Raw genomic sequence first — 21,340 nt, 5'->3', positions numbered from 1 at the left:
GCAAAATCAAGCTGTTATATTCATATATTTGAAGAGTTCAGATGCAAAAGCCTCTAAGTGCCATCTGAAATTTTGTTCTAAAATGAGCATTTTTATCAAGCTTGTATGTTTATGTTCAGTTAATTCAGTTTAATGGCAATGAAAATTACCTATTAACTGACATTTAAGTAAAATTATTTAACCTAAACATACAAGCTTAATAAAAATGCTCATTTTATAACAAAATTTCAGATGGCACTTAGAGGCTTTTGTATCTGAACTCTTCATTTATTGTCCAACATTCCCAATTTTTCTGATGCATGTACTTAATTTCATATGTTGGTAATAATTCAGTGTTTATAAGCCTTTTAAAGAATTTTAACCCAAACTGACTGGGTTTCTAGAGAGCAAAAAAGTTTTTGAGATAAAAAAAGTGGAAGGCTTACACAAAGTGTGTAAAATAAACTCTTTTGATTATCACTAGTGATGGTGTTGTCATCATTCATGTTTGATTTCAACTTTAATGTACTTTTTTTGTTTTGTTTTGTTTTTTTACAATTGCAAACTTATCAAAAATATGTTGTAGAACATCCCATCTTTCAGTTGGGTCCAGCTCAACTGTACAATGTTATATTGTATAATGAGATGTTCATTGTATCTTCATGCAAATATTTATTTCAAGACTCTACACATTGTGTATTTCCATATGGTGTTTGAATGCCTTATCAAATTAAATAAGATAAAATGTTTTTAAGTTAATGAAATGTGCAGTAGAATGTAAATGAAAATCTGTGATCTTAAGATTAATAATAAAATGTACATATTTGCCATTTTAGACATAGGTGAGGAGTTCATCTCTTTTTGGTAGTGATGTGACATTGTTTATTTCTAAAGTTTCTTTGATGCTGTTATATTTTAACAGGCTTTTGGAGCAGCAGCGTTTCTAAATTTATTAATTAAATAACATAAATAAATAATGCAATTCGATGTATTTCCGAAACACAACAATTGTGTTGGTAAAACTGGTGCAATTAACATCAGCTTGAAATTCAGTATGAACACATGGCAGTCAGTCCAATGGTACACAGCTTATAAAGGATCATGTTTTAATTATTATTATTATTTTTTTTTATGTATTTGATGTTTTAGTTCCATCCATAATTGGTACAACAGCATGTCAGCCGATCCTTGAGTTACTGTGGTGTCTTTCAAAGAGATGAGGAAAGAAACTGTCTGTGCTCTAATGATGGATGAAATGTACATTGTTACGGCCAAAGCCTTTGTATGTGTTATTTAGTGTGGTGTGTATTCTTTCTTTATATTAACTTGTGTCTTTCTCTTCCCCCGAGGGTGAGCTCCGCCCCGTGCACCTGCGCCTCATTCATTTACGACGTGCTGGGTTCAATATAAGACGGGAGCGTGTAGACACGGGGTTGTGCTGTTGAGTGTCGAACTTGTGCTGCCTCCATCATAACTCCAGTCGCCAGGTCACCACTGCCGCTGTCTTTAGCTCTATGTGAGCGTGGTGTACACTTGAGATTCTAACGACCACATCTCCAGACGCCAGGCCGCCACCGCCACTGTCTTTGGCTTTATGTGAGCGTGGTGCGCACTTGGGAATTCCCCATGACTGCAACATCTGTCGTGTAGCTGCCACTGCCACTGTCTTTAGCTCTACGTGAGCGTGGCGCACACTTGAGAGAGGGCTCGTGTGGTAAGCTGACGCGGACGGCCAGTTGTGCCTGACGCGCTCTGTGTGCGTCCTTATGGCCCGCCGATGTTATGAAGCTGTTTGTTTTGTTTTATTTTGTTGATCTGTGTGTTTGTTTGTTTTATGTTCATTGCTTCAGAGAGCTGTCTTTATACCACCTGAACAGTTGCCTGTGATACGCTAGTGCTGCGGCATCAATAAACAGATAAATTGTTTCTTTTGTCTCGCGTGTCCTTTTATGTTGCTTACCCCCTTCCCTAGCGAGCTCTTTAGAGGTGGGGTTCGTAACATAAATGGGGGCTCGTCCGGGATACTTTGTAAGTATGGTTTCCCGAGAGTTCAGCTGTTAGTAATTAACGTGATTTGTTTGGTGTGGAGCGGATCAGGTTTGTCCTACACATTCTCCGGTTAGTCAGAGTAAGCCAACAGGGCTGTGCTTAGCGCCAGTTCTGGCTACGGTTTACTGTTTGTTGTTTTCTTTATTATTTTAGTTTATTTTGTTTGGAGGTATTCCGGGGGAGAGAGCAATCTCTTAATCGGTACCCTCCGAAGACTAGCTATAGGAGGTAGTTAGACTTCTGGTTAGGTAGGTAGGTCCGGAGTGTGTGTGGATTTTCCTTATTTGTTTCCACACCGGTTTTGTAAAAATGGCAACTTTTGATTTGAACAAATTCATAGATCAGCCTAGTGTTGAGGGGTTAGGGGCGTGTCGAAAAAATGATCTATTTCTGATCGCTCAGCGCTATGAGATTTCTGTTTTTAAAACACAGCGTAAAGCGGAAATAAAAGCCTGTATTGTGTCTGCTTTGGTTGACAAAGGGGTGTTTCCTTCGTTGGAAGCAGTTTCTGGGGAAGCATTTGGTCCCGCGATAACTGCTGCAGGAAGTCCTTCACGAGTGCCGGTTGGTGATCAGTCCACTCCAGTGACTACTGGTGCAGGGGTGAGTGCACCATTTTCAATGCCTAAATTCGAACCGATTTCTCTTTCTACTGAGGCATCGCCTGAAATTCGTTCGGATTTGCGTTTAAAAGTTCGTTTAGCTCGTCTACAATTAGAGACTCAGGATCGAGCTCAGGCGAGACAAGATGATTTAAAACGCCAGATTGAGATGTATCGCATTGATGCTGATACAAAAGTGCGACTTCGGCAGGTGGAGTTGCAGGCTGCTCAAGATCTCTCTAAACAAACGATTCCTAAAACATCTAGTTTGAATGATTGCTCTGAGGCAGCTGCTGGTCCATCAAATTCGAATATTGTCTCTAGTAATTCTGTTCCGTCAGGTAATGTATCCGAGTCTGTAGTTGTATCGTCTCCTCATTTCGACGTGGCTAAAAATATCTCGATAGTTCCACCTTTTCGGGAGAAAGAAGTGGAAGCTTACTTTCAAGCGTTTGAACGAATCGCGAGTGCTCTGAAGTGGCCAACTGAAGTTTGGGCTTTGATGTTACAGTGTAAACTAACAGGTAAGGCACAAGACGTGTGTGCATCTCTTTCGTTAGAAGAGAGCGTTCAATACGAAGCCGTGAAAAATGCGATTCTGAGAGCGTATGAGTTGGTCCCCGAGCATTACCGACAACGTTTCCGTACCACGAAGAAATCCGCGTCTCAAACTTATGTCGAGTTTGTTCGGGAGAAAGGAATGTTGTTTGACCGCTGGATTAAAGCGTGTAAGGTCGCGGACTACATTTCTCTGCGAGAGTTAATGTTGATTGAGGAATTTAAGAACTGCGTTCCAGAGCGCACTGCTTTGTATTTAAACGAACAAAAAGTTAGTACGGTGCAGCAGGCTGCTGTATTAGCAGATGAATATGCTCTGATGCACAAAACGGTGTTTGTTAAGCGTTCAAGTGATTCTGGAGGTTCAGTACCAAAGGAGAATGAGATGGTCTCTGATGGTAAAAGTAAATGGGTTCCTAATGCTCCGAAGTCCCGTAAAGAGTGTAGCTATTGTCACAAACTTGGACATGTAATGGCTGATTGTCACAGCCTAAAAAACGAAAGCATGAGCGACAAGAGTCTTTCTCTGTTCAACCTCGAGGTACCGTTTTGGTTAAAACTGTCTCTTCCTCCGGAACTACTTCTATTCTGGATCCCTGTTTCCAGCCTTTCGTGTTTGACGGTTTTGTATCTTTGAATGGTGTCGAAAGTCGTAAACCAGTGCGAATTTTGCGTGACACTGGAGGATCTCAGTCTTTTATATTGTCGGACGTTTTAGAATTTTCTGCGGGCTCCGCGTGTGAAACCAGCACGATTGTGCAGGGTATTGAAATGGGGTTCGTAACTGTTCCTCTTCATCGCATATGGGTAACTTCTGAATTGGCATCTGGGTGCTTTGAAGTCGCAGTTCGCCCATCTTTGCCTGTGAAAGGTATTGATTTTATAATGGGGAATGATATCGCTGGTGGCCAGGTTATGCCGGTCGTAAAAGTGACTGATGCTCCGTGCAGAGATACGCAGTCTGATGTACTTGCTGAAACTTTGCCTGATGTGTTTTCCATAAGTGCTGTTACAACACGAGCACAAGCAAAACGTGACGTTCAAGATACTAACCTTAGTGACTCTATTTTTTCAGAGCTTCTAGGAGATGATGTATCTCCAGAATCTTTGCATGAGGCTAAAGTAATGCAGAATTCACACGCTTACTTCGATTTGGCTGCTGATGCGTCAATCTCACGTGAAGCCTTGATTGAGGCGCAGAAAGACGATCCGACTTTACAAAAGTGTCGTGCCAGTGCTGAGAACGGTTCGTTGTCGCCACGTAATCAAAGTTTTTTCTGGAGTGACGCAGTGCTGATGCGCAAATGGAGTAGTACGTTGTGTGCTGAGCAGGCAGATGATTGGAACGTGGTGCATCAAATTGTGGTTCCCTCGCAATTTCGACAGCAGGTATTGAGGTTAGCTCACGATCATCCTTGGTCTGGACATCTAGGAATTAATAAAACCTATAATCGAGTGCTCCAACATTTCTTCTGGCCAGGATTAAAAACTGATGTCTCCAAGTATTGTAAAACATGCCATATTTGCCAGGTTGGGGGAAAACCTAACCAGGTGGTGCCACCCGCTCCCCTCTGTCCTATTCCTGCCGTAGGAGAGCCGTTTGAGCGTTTTGGTAGACTGTGTGGGTCCACTTCCCCGCGCCAAGTCTGGTTGTCAATATTTATTGACGATAATGTGCGTGGCTACTCGGTTCCCAGAAGCGATTCCTTTGAGAAGCATAACTGCTAAATCTGTGACGAAGGCCTTAACAAAATTTTTCACGACTTTTGGGCTTCCAAAAATTGTCCAAACGGATCAAGGATCCAATTTTTTATCTCGCATATTCCGTAATGTGTTAAAAGCTCTAGGAGTGTCTCACGTGGTTTCGAGTGCCTACCATCCTGAATCTCAGGGAGCTCTGGAACGTTGGCATCAAACGTTAAAATCAGGTCTGCGTAAGTATTGCCTAGAGACTGGGAACGATTGGGAAGAGGGAGTCCCGTTTGTTTTTTTTTCGGTGCGCGAGGCGCGACAAGATTCGTTGGGTTTTAGCCCTTCTGAACTAGTGTTTGGACATAACGTGCGTGGGCCTTTGAAAATGCTGAAGGAAGAACTTCTTTGTTTAGGTCCTTCTGAGAAGACTAATGTAATCGATCTGGTCTCTCGTATTCGTGAACGTTTACGCACAGCTTGTACTGTGGCTAAAGAAACTCTTGCTCTGTCGCAGAAGAAAATGAAGCGCTGTTTTGATCGGAAGGCAGTTACGCGTAAGTTTCTACCAGGAGAGAAGGTTTTAGTGTTAATTCCTACTCCTGGATCTGCTTTTGCGGCGCGGTTCTCAGGTCCTTATGTAATTAAAAGCAAGGTAAGTGAGACGGATTATGTAATCCATACTCCTGAGCGAAGGCGAAAAACTCGCTTATGCCATGTAAATATGTTAAAGCCATATTTGTGCCGTGCTGCTAAGGACGAGACCGCTGACGTTTCTCCTGAGACCGCTGATGTTTCTTTATTTGAGACGGTGACCGAGTCAAGAGAGCGCGTTTCGTTGCTCACCCGTACTCTGCCTACGGATGATGGGTTGGAGGCTTCCATGGAGGTCGTAAGGGGTAGTAGTTTGAAAAACTCGGAGGTTTTGTCAAATCTTCAGTCCCAGCTTTCTTATTTGTCCAGTGAACAGCAGCAGGACATAAAGAAATTGTTGGATAGTTTTCCAAGCTTGTTTAACGATGTCCCTCCGGGTACTAATATCATTGCGCATGATATAAATGTTAGTAGTGCATTACCCATTAAGCAACATGCATACCGCTGTCCGGTAAGTAAACGGGAAGAAATTAAACGCGAGGTAACGTATCTTTTGCAAAATGGTTTTGCTGTTCCGAGTACCAGCCCTTGGAGCTCGCCATGCATTTTAGTGCCAAAATCTGATGGGACCGTCCGTTTTTGCACTGACTTTAGGAAGGTTAATTCTGTCACTGTGCCTGATGCTTTTCCATTGCCGCGCATCGATGACTGTATTGATAATCTTGGAGTAGCGAAATATATCACAAAATTAGATCTATTAAAAGGTTATTGGCAGGTGCCTCTAACCGAACGCGCTTCTGAGATCTCCGCGTTCGTTACTCCAGATTCGTTCCTTCAATACACACGGATGGCTTTCGGCCTGCGAAACGCACCGGCGGCGTTTCAACGTTTGATGTCCATGGTTTTGGGCGAAGTGCCCAAGTGTAACGTCTATCTGGATGATGTAGTCATCTATTCATCCACCTGGGCTGAACACTTGTTGACTTTGCACGATGTATTTCATCGCTTATCCGTTGCATCTCTTACGTTGAATTTGAAAAAGTGCGAATTCGCTAAAGCTTCGGTCACATACCTAGGAAAACAGGTAGGAAACGGGCAGGTTCGGCCTTTAGATGTAAAAGTGACTGCTGTTCTTGAGTACCCGGTACCTACTACGAGGCGAGAGCTGCGTAGATTCCTTGGAATGGTAGGATACTACCGGTGTTTCTGCAAGAACTTTTCGAGTGCTGTTGCTCCTTTAACTCATTTGTGTAGCCCTAAAGTGGATTTTAGTCGGACTAGTGATTGCCAACAGGCATTTTTGTCTGCAAAATCTCTTCTGTGCAGTGCTCCTGTTCTCTCGGCTCTGGATGTGACTCGGGCGTTCCAGCTGGAGGTAGATGCCAGTGCTGTCGGAGCGGGAGCTGTTCTTCTACAAGAGGGTGCTGACGGAATAGCTCATCCAGTATCCTACTTTTCGGCTAAGTTTAACTGTCATCAGCTTAACTACTCGACAATCGAGAAGGAGACCTTAGCACTCTTACTGGCATTGCAGCATTTTTATGTTTACGTTGGAGCCAGTATTTTCCCTGTTATAGTTTATACGGATCATAATCCACTAGTCTTCCTCAGTAAGATGTACAATCACAATCAGCGCTTAATGAGATGGGCACTAATGGTGCAGCCGTATAACCTAGAGATCCGTCATAAAAAGGGATCTGAGAATGTGGTCGCCGATGTCTTGTCACGGGGCTAGGCTTTATCTTTTATACTCAGAAGCAGTTTTTTTTTCCCCTTGTCTCTCCAACAGGATATAAGGAGAAAATAGGAAATCTGTTTCTGTTTTTAGGGGGGGAAGTGTTACGGCCAAAGCCTTTGTATGTGTTATTTAGTGTGGTGTGTATTCTTTCTTTATATTAACTTGTGTCTTTCTCTTCCCCCGAGGGTGAGCTCCGCCCCGTGCACCTGCGCCTCATTCATTTACGACGTGCTGGGTTCAATATAAGACGGGAGCGTGTAGACACGGGGTTGTGCTGTTGAGTGTCGAACTTGTGCTGCCTCCATCATAACTCCAGTCGCCAGGTCACCACTGCCGCTGTCTTTAGCTCTATGTGAGCGTGGTGTACACTTGAGATTCCAACGACCACATCTCCAGACGCCAGGCCGCCACCGCCACTGTCTTTGGCTTTATGTGAGCGTGGTGCGCACTTGGGAATTCCCCATGACTGCAACATCTGTCGTGTAGCTGCCACTGTCTTTAGCTCTACGTGAGCGTGGCGCACACTTGAGAGAGGGCTCGTGTGGTAAGCTGACGCGGACGGCCAGTTGTGCCTGACGCGCTCTGTGTGCGTCCTTATGGCCCGCCGATGTTATGAAGCTGTTTGTTTTGTTTTATTTTGTTGATCTGTGTGTTTGTTTGTTTTATGTTCATTGCTTCAGAGAGCTGTCTTTATACCACCTGAACAGTTGCCTGTGATACGCTAGTGCTGCGGCATCAATAAACAGATAAATTGTTTCTTTTGTCTCGCGTGTCCTTTTATGTTGCTTACCCCCTTCCCTAGCGAGCTCTTTAGAGGTGGGGTTCGTAACAACATTCACAAGATGACTGAATTTGCAGGGGACGGGTTTCATGGGTATGCAGAGATTTGGATTGGAGAAATTGACAACACACCGGCTACCCAGGCCTTGGTCCTCATGGTTGTAGCTGTCAATGAGTCATGGAAAATTGCCTTTGCATCTTCACTTGAATTTAAGACAGAAGATGGAAGGAAGATTGAGTGGAAGTACTTTGAAGCCCTCAATGGACTTAAGGAGAAAGAAGGTCTGTGACTTGAAAACAGGCTAAATACAGGTTTGGTAAGGGGAGAGGATTTGCTCTCAGTTCCTACAATTTATACTTGGTTATGTTCACAAATAAAAGTAATACCTTATATAACATGAGGTTTTAATACAAAAATAAAAAGGGCTTGCATAAAAGTTTAAAATATATACAGCATTTATTCATACAAAAATAACAAACAACCACATATAAACTCCTGTCTTCATCCAGGTGGAAAAGCTGGGGTAAAGAAAGGGGTTTAGAGAACAGGAAGGGAGCCAGATGAGCTAGAAGCGCCACATTCTGTCAAGTTCCTTGTACATTTGAAGGACTCGGCTGTCTGCTCTGTGGGCCAGGATGTTGCAGTCCAGTCCCATATGTGTGACACGAGCAGCCTCTTGACGTTCTCTTTGAGCGCTCCTCTTCATGTCCTCGATGGTTTGTTGCTGCCAGAGGGGGACGAGAGTCGACACTTGATCAATGCCTTCTCTGTTGAACCTGTTCTTGGATGAATCCTCCAGAGAAGGAGTGAATCCATAGTGTCCCATCACAGGATGATTCACTGTCTTGATGGACTCATCTCGTCTGAAGGGGGTGAAAGTTGACACCTGAAAGATTGTATATTATTAATTGTCTTTAGTCAGATGTGACTTTATCTCAGATACAATCAACTCTTTGTTTGTAAAGATGAATGGTCCAAACAAAAGAAATGTAATACATTGACAAACAATCCAGTGACTGCTCATACCCTAGTGTTGTGAGATGAGGATGCTACCGGAGGAATCTGCGGGCCGCTCTGGTGTCCATCACAGTACTGAGGCTTGATGAATGTTGACCCAAAGTCATGCCCATGTTTAAACTTCTTCCTGGATGGACCCTCAGAAGCAGAATCGTCCACGGAGCATTCAGGTTTCTTCCTGACAGGACGTTTCTTGATTATGTGCTCTTTTCCCTCCAGCAGTGCCTGACACTCAGTTACAGCAGAACGAAGAGTAAACTTCTGCTTCTCTGTCTTGCAGCCAGCTGCTTTCTGGTGTCCACCACTAGGGCTTCTGGGACGTTTCCTCTTGAGTCTCCTCTCACTGTCCAGGTCCCGTGGTCTTACAGGGACACTCAGTCCAGGGGCGTTCGTCCCAAGCTTGAAGCAGTCTTGGGTGGCGGCTGAGAGCCTCTGGCGCAGTAAAGCTCTTTGAGATTTCTCATACGACTCGACGTGAGACTCTGCTCTTGATAGAGCATCGTTCTTCACAGTACTGAGAGCCATATTTTGAATCATCAGAGAGCCACTGAAAACAGCAGACACACTCAGGACTTTCTTCACAGCTCTGATTTATCCTGTACAGCAGTTAATCTCGGAACCCCTGACCTCTGTGATGTCATAGAGCTGCTGCTGCTCAGTGTTTGATGGACAGACGACCTCAACGCAAGAAATAACTAATACACTAATGAACTCCTCAAACCATCAATGAATCAGTGTGTTGTTGTCAACAATAATGTAGGAAGTCTTTGTCTAATCTTACATTGATTCAGTGATTGACACTGTGTATAAATACTGAATCCTGTGAAGTCTGAAATAAAATCCCTCTTAAATAATTACATTTTGCAGATTCTGCAAGGAGTATATAAACTATAAGCATGACTATATATATATATATATATATATATATATATATATTAGGGCTGGGCAAGTTAACACGTTTTTATCGCGTTAATGCATTAATTAATTAACGCCGACCATTAGTTTATCGTGCGTTAACGTACTTTTTATTTTGAAAGTCCGTTGCTCACTGCGTTTGAATACACATAGATAGACTACAACCTATTTTTTACAGTCTATGACTACAACCGAATACAACACAAACCATGGGTCACAGGAGGGGTGGGATGTTTATCAGTAGGCTACTGGCTGCTTGGGATGAGCGTCATCATGCGTCTCAACCAATGAAAGCATTTGTTGTGTGCCTAAGACAGCTACAGCGCGAAAAAGAAAATATCTGGTGCGGACAGAAAAATGGAAAAAGGTACCTACTGCTTATCACTCAATTAAAGAATCACATTGCTAAGTGTTTTTGAATGTTTTGATTTCGTTTGGTTTAATAATTAACATTACCTTTGCGAGTCTGACTCTCACTGCGCTCGTGAATTAGCAGAACTTGACGGGGACATTCAAATGCTTAACAAACGCTTCATGTGACCAACAATTCTGTACATGTTTATTAAAGCATACTGTGTGGAGATACACAAATGAGCCCAAAATATGAATGCAACACATTTATATCTTAAACGGTTTCCTCTCATGTCATCTCAAGAAAACGCTTAATGCACTTAGACTGATATTAAAGATACCAAATTCTATTTACAAATAAAGCACATGCAGAAAAACGGATGACACCAAAATATAAACTTTCAGTATCACTTAAAATGTAACCATTTTATACATTTTCTTCATAACGGTTTTATAAAGGTAGTGTGGTTGTCATTTGTTAAAATAAATATAAAAATACAGTGTGTTCGTGTCCGTCTGTCTGCTGAATTTGACCCATAATCTCTGATTCTCCTCATCTATGATCATGGAAAAGGGGAATTACAATGACAACAGTTGTAGGCCTACTCAATATGCTCGTTTAAGCATCATTTAAACGTTTCCAACAAATAAATGAATCGACTTTTCTCAGTGTGTTAATTACATAGATTTATTTGGATATTCATACAATGATATTCATACGATGACTGAAGCAGCAGTGAGCGTCCAGCGTGCGACACAGTAAACAGATCAACACTGTAAACGAAATCCTACAAAACTTCAGTGAAAAAATAAATAAAATGATCATGCGATGCGATAAAATAGCTTCTATTCCATGCAAACGATACCATTAAAAATGTTAACGTTCCACTTAATGGCAGAAACAAAACAAAAGGTAAGCAAGAATCCGTATTAATTTCAGTACGAGTAATAGAGGGCGATCCTGTCAAAATGGCGGCGCCCCGGCATGCAACGAGGTGTGACGTCGGTTCATATTCTCTATTGCACTTTTGTTCATACAGCAGTACGTTGAAAGAATAAAATTACGCAATACACTACTTTTGATTTCATTATTGAATTTTGCGCATGCTGCGATTAATCGCAGAAAAATCATGTGATTAATCGCGATTAAAATATTTAATCGTTGCCCAGCACTATATATATATGAGAGAGAGAGACTTACCTTAGCATTACATTTACCTGAGTGAAAGTTGTAGAAAACTGTGTGAACATAGCCTGTATTTTTGACAGAAGCTTTTATGTCTATGGTTTTGCCCAATGCTTTTACATCTGAGACCATAGGCGCCGATTTATGTTTCTGCCGGTAGGCGCGCACATGTATCTGATCGAGAGCAGAGCCATTTCTGCTCATGTGCATCACTTGGATGCGCTCTCGACGTTTGCCATTAAAATATCGCCATAGAAACGGCCTTAAATAAACTATAAAAAAGGGTGAAGATCATGTCTGAAAGCTAAAATTGATTTTCTATTGGTTAAAATCAATGGAGAATATCTCATATTTTTATATATTGAATATCTCACGGGATCGGCGCCTATGTCTGACACTATATCGTACAATTACATCTGAGGTGGTTTCGATCAATGCCTTTATGCCTGAGACAGTTTCCCTTGATATCTTTCATTTATTATAGTTTCACTTCAATGCTTTTACATCTGAGAAGGTTTCTAAAAAAAAGAAATGAAAGGGGGTTGAATGTAGTAAAAATACTGACTTTTGAGACCAGTGGAGATGACAGTGCAGAATAAAGCCTCACATACCAGCCTTCTGGAAAAAGAAAGTACACCATGAGACACACAAATCGGATCTGAACGATTGCCATACACAGTGTGGACAGTCAATAATTTAGATCTGATTCCAATCAGATGCAGAAATAATTTGATTTAGATTGACAGTGTCAACTGCCACATTTTCAATTTTTCCTTCAACCCAAAGATGATTATGTCTCTGTATGTCCTCTAAAAGGTTCTCTACTACAATCTTTTGGTTAACAGAGAACGCCCTTTCTACTGATGGCACACTTTCTAGAATCCCTTTTCTTTGGACATATACAGCTATGAAAAAAAATTAAGAGACCACTCCAAGTTCAGAAATCAATGTTAAGTGGTCTCTTAATTTTTTCCATAGCTGTAGCTATGCAGAAGAGTGTCTACATGGTCGAAAAGTGGGTTGAAGTCAGCAACTGCAAAATAGTTCTTCTACAAATCATCATCATTTGAACTGCAGAATAATTTCGTCACAGTCCTGCTCACTGACCCCCTCTTGATCTACCATATAGGTAAGGGTTCTTCTTAGCATGTCTTTCAGCTGGTCTGTTTTTCTTTCATCTGCCATCTTCACAGGTTCTAAGAAGCCCAGATATTCACCAAGATGTAGTTCAGGAAAGACTTTGCCTTGCCATAACTTCCTTTAGGATTCTGTAGGTGACATACCCAAGGTTGACAACTGAACAGTCCATGTATTTTGTTGCCAATTTAATGTCAACATCCAGGAGATTGTTCATCGACTTGTCTTTCTGCATGACCTCTGTGTGATGCAGTAGACCTTTGGCAAGCCCTTTCAGGTCACCTCACGTCTACTACGGGAGGTGCTAATGGCCAAGTTGAAGCACTTTTCTTCTTTCCAGAGATTTGTAGATGTACACTTTTGAAATGGAAAAGCAAAACAAAAATAGTGCACACACTAAACAGCCATGATTTCCTTATTCTTAGAGGCATTTTACACAACTTTTTATGTGTTTTAAAAGACAATGGCGATATGGGGGCCTGAAACGGGTTTTTGAAAATGACACCACTATAGGTTCAGCATAAACAAAAATGTGAATTTGTGAAAACAGTGATTTCATGCGCATGTGCATTATATGTTTAGGTACAGTGTTTCTTTACAAAGTGAAATTGCCAATTACTGGCCAGACATGACAATACAGCACTTTTATAGTAATTTTTGTGGATCCGTGTGAACTGGATTGTTTTGACAATGTTGTCATCTGTACACACACACAAAAAAAAGGAAAAAATCTTTTCCGTTTTTAGCACTCCGTTGTCATGTGTACAAAACCCAAGGCTGTGTATTAGACTATTTAAGTGCAATTAGCAGTGAATAAGAACTCAATTTAGCACTGAGAAGCTTTATGTGTGTGCATTGTAATAGGCTCCAGCATCCTTGTGACCTTAATATGATCAAACAGGAGAATTAATGAATGAATGTTTTTTAAGGATTTTAAAGCTGCAGTCTGTAATTTTTTTTGGTTAAAAATGATCCAAAATCAATTTTTGAGCAAGTACATAACCAGCCAGTGTTCAGAACTATCACATTATCTTAACTCGATTCACAATGGTAAGCTTGTAATAATGTTTTATAATAAGAGCGACATGGTGGATTTCCAAGGGAAATTCAGGCATGCAGCAGTTCATCTGTGCGTCATCATGTCACGTCCGTAAACAGAAAGGAAGGAGTCCAGGCTAGTCGGTTTTATCACGTGAGGACGCAGCTGGTAGCGGCACATTTATAGTCTTTTCTCACAGCAGCTGCAATAATTAAACTTATAATTTTGATGGTGGATTGTAATCCAGAAAGGTCCAAATAACAATCATCAGTGACAACTGGAGATTCACTCCAAGATTCACACAGATGTCAAAAGGCAAGATGGCTGCTCGTAATGAGACAAGGTAAGAATATTTTCCCAAGGTAACTTTTTGAAATTGAAGTGTATAAATCATTTTAATACAGTAGTAAGGCATATTGGTATTGTTTCTGAAGTTGAATATCTATCAAAGTTTAACCTTTCTCTCTTATTGTTGTTAAGTAAGCAATTTACTTTAGTTTCTGGCGGGTTAACAACTATTGGCGGGCATAAATAAGCTAGCTAGCCTGCTGAAAATCATAACGTTGCTTGTAGATTAAATTAGTTTAGCATTAGCTGTGCGTTAATTAAATAATATTAGTGGTTGGTTGAACTGAGGTTTACAATGTGCTGTATTAATTAACATTAGGGTAAGCCCTATCTGTAACATTCTATTTGTATGTATTTTTTCCTTTAGAGAACATGACTCTTTTGGAAAATGTTATTATTATTATTATAGTTTTTTTTTTTTTATATTTGAGGAAAAAATAAAATGTAATGTTAATTTATTTGCTTCCAGCTTCATCCAACAGTTTGTAGGGAAGGTATATTAAAAAATCCAATTTCTGAAGGCCCATACTACAAATGACAGTTCTGCAGCAAAATGGGAGTATGCATATGTTGTGGCACATATGCAAACCCACGAGAAGACAGCTGTTAAACACAGAGGTATTTATGTTTCAATAAATGTTCCAGATCTTGTAAAATTTACTAATTGTCCACTAGTAATGATAAGCTTTTTATTCCAACGTTCATTTGTGTACACGTTTAATTTTGAACATTACCATAAGAATAAAGTAGGCATGTATGAGTAAATTGTAAAACTGAATTTATCTTTGTTTTTAGGGTATAAAATGTACAGATGCCATGGTGGATGTTTAAAAAGCCATCATTATCACTGCTGCTATTGTGCAAGGATTATAACTCGGCAAAATTTATTTTTGAGCCATGTGCAGAAATGTGGGTTTGCTGACGCCTCAACAGGTCCCTGTGTCTCTGCAAACACCAGCATCTGTGCACCCTCCAGTGCCTGTGCACTATCCAGTACACCCTCCAGCGCCTGTGCACCCTCCAGTACACCCTCCAGCGCCTGTGCACCCTCCAGTACACCCTCCAGCGCCTGTGCACCCTCCAGTACACCCTCCAGCGCCTGTGCACCCTCCAGCACACCCGCCAGCGCCTGTGCACCCTCCAGTACACCCTCCAGCGTCTGTGCACCCTCCAGTACACCCTCCAGCGTCTGTGCACCCTCCAGTACACCCTCCAGCGTCTGTGCACCCTCCAGTACACCCTCCAGCGTCTGTGCACCCTCCAGTACACCCTCCAGTGTCTGTGCACCCTCCAGTACACCCTCCAGCGTCTGTGCACCCCACCCTCCAGCGTCTGTGCACCCTCCAGCACACCCTCCAGCGCCTGTGCACCCTCCAGTACACCCTCCAGCGTCTGTGCACCCTCCAGTACACCCTCCAGCGTCTGTGCACCCTCCAGTACACCCTCCAGCATCTGTGCACCCTCAAGTACACCCTCCAGCGTCTGTGCACCCTCCAGCGCCTGTGCACCCTCCAGTACACCCTCCAGCGTCTGTGCACCCTCCAGCGCCTGTGCACCCTCCAGTACACCCTCCAGCGTCTGTGCACCCTCCAGCGCCTGTGCACTATCCAGTGCACCCTCCAGTACACCCTCCAGCGCCTGTGCACCCTCCAGTACACCCTCCAGCGCCTGTGCACCCTCCAGTACACCCTCCAGCGCCTGTGCACCCTCCAGTACACCCTCCAGCGCCTGTGCACCCTCCAGTACACCCTCCAGCGCCTGTGCACTATCCAGTGCACCCTCCAGTACACCCTCCAGCACCTGTGCACTATCCAGTGCACCCTCCAGTACACCCTCCAGCACCTGTGCACTATCCAGTGAACCCTCCAGCGCCTGTGCACCCTCCAGTACACCCTCCAGTGCCTGTGCACCCTCCAGCGCCTGTGCACCCTCCAGTACACCCTCCAGCGCCTGTGCACCCTCCAGTGAACCCTCCAGCGCCTGTGCACTCTCCAGTACGTGTGCACCCTCCAGCGCCTGTGCACCCTCCAGTACACCCTCCAGCGTCTGTGCACCCTCCAGTACACCCTCCAGCGCCTGTGCACCCTCCAGTACACCCTCCAGCGCCTGTGCACCCTCCAGTACACCCTCCAGCGCCTGTGCACTATCCAGTGCACCCTCCAGTACACCCTCCAGCACCTGTGCACTATCCAGTGCACCCTCCAGTACACCCTCCAGCACCTGTGCACTATCCAGTGAACCCTCCAGCGCCTGTGCACCCTCCAGTACACCCTCCAGTGCCTGTGCACCCTCCAGCGCCTGTGCACCCTCCAGTACACCCTTCAGCGCCTGTGCACCCTCCAGTGAACCCTCCAGCGCCTGTGCACTCTCCAGTACGTGTGCACCCTCCAGCGCCTGTGCACTCTCCAGTACGTGTGCACCCTCCAGCGCCTGTGCACCCTCCAGTACACCCTCCAACACCTGTGCACCCTCCAGTGAACCCTCCAGCGCCTGTGCACCCTCCAGTACACCCTCCAGCGCCTGTGCAGCCTCCACCACCAGCGTTTGTGCACCTTCAAATGTCCAGTGCGCTATCCATCAGTCACTACACTGTCTGACACACCTGCCTCATCAAGTCTAGGCCAAATGAATTTTATCAGTAATGCAAAAATTCTTAAGTTGAGGCCAAAAAGAACAACATGCACTTTTTGTAATTTGGTTGTGAACAAAAAAAAAAAAAACATAAAAATACACATTCAAAGACGTCATGCATCAGAAAATAAGGATATTACGGCAAATCATCATCTTCCATCCGAGTGCATTGACCGTAAAAAGGGCATATTTGCTGTTGGAAGAACTTTTTCAGGTTTTGGAAACCCCATTCATGTACAGAAGTGCACCTGGGGGAATCTGAACCAGACATCACACTTAAGGAAGAAGTTCTGTCAGATATGGTAAGAAGTGGATTTCTGAAAACACAAAGAGAATGTGTCTCGCTAGAAAGCAAAAAGCAGAGTCTGAGAGCTGCCCACTAGGTAAAGAGGTTTCATTAGGAAATGGAACATCGAAAATATGTGTGTCAGTCTTGGAAACATGCACTTCATATTATTCTCGGTTAGGGAGAGTGACTGTTTGTTTTGACAAAAAAAGAAATACTTGGCACTACCCATGCTCTAAGCCAAAGAATTCATGTCCTCACAAGTCCATTGCAAAATGGCACTTGAACCAGACTCGACCTGAACTTTTCTTAAAAGTCAGAAGTACAGACAGTGATGTGTTTGACACCTTTGCAGAATCTGGTCCTCAAGATGTGCCCAGTACTGAGGAAATTCTTCTATATCCACCTGACGGAAATGCTTTGACTGCAATTGTCCTTTACTTGCTGAACAACAAGAAACTGCCAGCTGTTCTGCCAAAAGATGTTTGTTCACCACATAACATGGAGACACTGCCCAAACACCTCATTCCACTGGAAACCTTTTGCACTGTATGTCCAGGAAAGGTTCCTCTTTCAGAACCAATCTTAATTACACAAAAAGCAAAGATTGTTACATTCACAGGTATACTGGAAGGTGTGTATAAATTAGGAATACATTATTTTTTCTTGAAATTTACATGCCCTAGTCTAATTAAAGTTTTACATTTTAAGATATCAGGTTTATTTCATAAGTACGGGCCATATATCTAGTTACATTTGTTAATTCAAATCACAACCTACAGTGATCACATGAATAATACAGTATTATTTTCCGTCTTTATAGATGTGACTACACACTGTAAAAGGTGTAGGGTATGTGGACATTTTTACCGATACCAGGAATGGGCCGAGGGGCTGCACAATTTTGATGACAACACAATATTAACATCTTTGCTTGTTCTTGAGACTGTACAGGTACAGTAATCTTCACTTACGCATTCATGCATCTTTAATGCACCCATCATATTTTAATAAACACATGACTTGTTTGTTATTATCGTGTACAGTCTTAATCATTTTAAAGAGAGAAAATCCTGTTTCGTAAACACTCACGTATGCCAACATAAAAGCAAACATGACTTATAATCTTTCTGGATCTAATTTCAAATGTTTTTACAGAATCACACTGCAGTTGGCAGGGCCTTGGACATCTTGGAACAGACAAACCAAAAAAGTATCCAAATCATGACTCCCTTCTTCACGGTTATCTCCACTTCGAGGCATTGACAGCACATGATTACAATTTTTCATGTGTGCACTGTGGGGTCCATCCACCTGTCGTGATAATGGACTTGCACAAGAAGAGAGTTTTTAGCATGCCAGGTAAATAGTGGTCTGTCTTCTTTCAACACGACTAGTCCTACCAAATAACACTGATTTTGAGCAAAATGTCTTACAGTGAGTGATATTGAGCTACTAATTATTTATAGACATTCAGTACATTGTTGTACTGGATGTCTACTCTTCTGGATGTTTTTGAAACAGTTTCTAGATTTGGCTATTAACTAAATACCAAAAAGCAAGGACAATTATGGTAATCATTTATTTAATTACATAAGAATATGTTTAATTGTTGTAAACCTTTCACTATGACTCTGTACGTGTACCTTAAGACAGCTGGGTTAATGGTTATGGTAAATGTGTGTAATTCATTTCAAGGTGGTTGGGCAGTGATCATGTGTCCTTGTGGCATTGTGAACTCGGTCAAATTCAACATAAGAGCTGAAAGCCCATGCAATTATGCAGATATGTTGCTGTCATTCCAACATTTCCCAAACGTTGTCGTCTATGATTTTGCACGCGGGTTAGTAAGTCATACCAACCTACGGGAACCAGAGAGACTGCCCTTTAGTCCATATGAAGGAAGAATGGTTGCACCTACCCCAGAGAATATTGCTTCTGCCAAGAGAGGGGAACTGAAAATAAATTTACCATGGTTGCAGCTGAAAAAAGACCCGCCTGATCTTAATGGCCATCCTGCAACTGGCTCTGCAAGCACTATGCATTGTATGACAGTACTTTCATCAGTACAACACAAAAGATAAGGATGCTCTGGTGGCTCAATTCCCAGACAGCAGAGCAGCTGTTCGCTGGAATGCGAAAGAACAACTATTTCATGAACTCTCTCTCCCCAGCAAGCCACATCTTCCTTATGAGTAATATTTTACATCACCACAATGAGAGAGTTAATCAGAAGACACTTGGGGACTTTAACCCTCTCAAGGCAGGCGCTGCTGATTTGCAACAGTTAAAAACGAACTACCTTATTACTCCAGATACATATTTTATGAGTTTTTTTTACTCAGAAGTACCACTGCAGGACTTGGTTGTCCATTAGCAACAAACAGTTTCCCACTTGCTCACCAGATGGCAGTGTAGTCTCCCTTCCAACATGTCTGTTTCCATGGGTTCCCTGAAACTGATTTTCTTGGCATCAATTTCGTGCAAGTATCACTATCAACCTCCATTAATTTGAAACTAAAACTGCATAAGAAGAATCATAAGTGTATATAGACACAGTAAATGCCAATTAGTAGATTTTATCTCTTCTGGATTTTTCCCCTGGTGCAGCTCTATTTCAACGTAGCAGATTTGCAACGTTTGGCCAGATAGGTACCACTGGATATCACATGCTTTATCTACTAGTTTGCCTATATTTTGAGCAACAGTTTATACTAGGGTAATTTTCCTATCACCAGTGTTTATGTATTACTTTGAGGTGTCACTGAGCTGGTTCACTTCCCCTGAACTCATTGTGGAACTGAAGAAAATGGGAATTCTAACAGTTGCTACCATCAATCATAACGGTCTCCATGGATGTACCCTCAAAAGTGACAAGGAACTCCCAAAGGCCGGGCGTGGTGCATATGAAGTGAAATACGAAAAGACAAGTGGGATGTCCATCGTGAAGTGGTATGATAACAAGGCAGTGTTGCTGGCATCATCCTTCATTGGCCCTGAACCTGTTGAGAGATGCAGAAGGTGGTCGAAAGAGAAGAAGGAATATGTGGAAGTGGACAGACCCCACATTGTCAAGGTGTACAACCACAACATGGGAGGAGTAGACTTAGCAGACATGTTTGCAGCTCTCTATTGCATTGACATCCGCCCACGTCGTTGGTATCTGCGCATCTTGTACTACTTGATTGACCTATCACTGGTCAATGGTTGGCTCCTCTATCAACGTCATCTCACCCAGAAGCAGGAGAAGAAGTATATGCCACTTCTTGACTTCTGTGTTCAAGTTGCAGATGCCCTCATCAAGGTTGGCAAACAGGCTGACTTGATCAGTAGGAAAAGAGGACGACCGTCATTGGAAGATGATCCAACGTCCCATCAAGCTGCCCCACCTCCACCTCCACTTCAGAGGATCTCTGCACATCAGTTGATGTCAGATTAGACCGATGCGATCATTTCCCCATCCATGCTGAGAAACGTGGACGATGCAGACTGTGCAAGAATGGCTACACGCAAATGGCCTGCCTGAAGTGCAAAGTACTTCTGTGCTTTACAAAAGACAAAAACTGTTTCTTGGAGTACCACATGACAAAGTGACTTTGGAAACATGCACTCAATGAGGATTTGAGATATTGGATTTGGATCCCATATTGTTTTTGTTGTTGTTCTGCCACTGAAAAGCACTTTGTTACATTGTTTGAAAAGTTGTATATAAAAAGTTATTGTTCATATCATATTCAGTCGTCAGTGTCTAATTACCACACTGGGCCAATGTTGCAAATCTGCAACATCCCAGAAGGCCTTGCATGTGAAGGTTTCTCTAAAAAAAAAAGTCAGGATTCTATTGTACTACCCCATATGATAATTTTCCCCAAATAGGTAGAGTGGGGGAAAACGCCCCCCTTAAGGAAAATGTGACATTACAGTGAAACAAAACATAAATGTGACTAGAATTGCCATCCTGGTTTTGAGTGACTATGGCAGGAGTTATTCACCAAATATTAAAATTGCTCAGCCTTCATAATTAATTAGTATTTTGACTGAAAATATTTTTGTACAAAGGGGGCGTTTTGCCCCAGCGGTGGGGTAAAACGCCCCCCAGGGTGTGGTAAAATGCCCCCTTTTCTTTACCAACCAGTTTGCTTCATAGATCAACAGCAAAATGAACAGACTAGTTTTTAATCTCTAAAAGTAAAAGGCAAGTAATGTATCAACATGTATAGGCCTATATATTTAATATTTTTAATATTTATTTGAGGAATATCCAACATATCCAAATTTTTAACATTTGATAATTGATTTATTTGTTCACCACTATCACCAAGACAAACAGAAAACCCTAAATAAATATTAAACTTATAAATTTGTATATTTATGTAGTAAAATATATCCAATAAATGCATTAAAAGCCACCCAATTTCATTTGGTCACCTAACCACCTTC

The 21,340-nt window shown here is 42.4% G+C and overlaps 1 pseudogene; it reads left to right on the top strand.

The window, feature by feature from the left end:
• The first annotated feature begins 19,643 nt into the window (after positions 1 to 19,643).
• On the top strand, positions 19,644 to 20,494 carry LOC137025283 (piggyBac transposable element-derived protein 2-like; annotated as a pseudogene).
• The last annotated feature ends 846 nt before the right edge of the window (positions 20,495 to 21,340 follow it).

The sequence above is a fragment of the Chanodichthys erythropterus genome, chromosome 8 (genome assembly GCF_024489055.1).
Source record: "Chanodichthys erythropterus isolate Z2021 chromosome 8, ASM2448905v1, whole genome shotgun sequence".
Lineage (NCBI taxonomy): Eukaryota > Metazoa > Chordata > Actinopteri > Cypriniformes > Xenocyprididae > Chanodichthys > Chanodichthys erythropterus.
The sequence above is the reverse complement of the archived record's forward strand: the minus strand, read 5'-3'. Positions and strand labels throughout refer to the sequence as shown.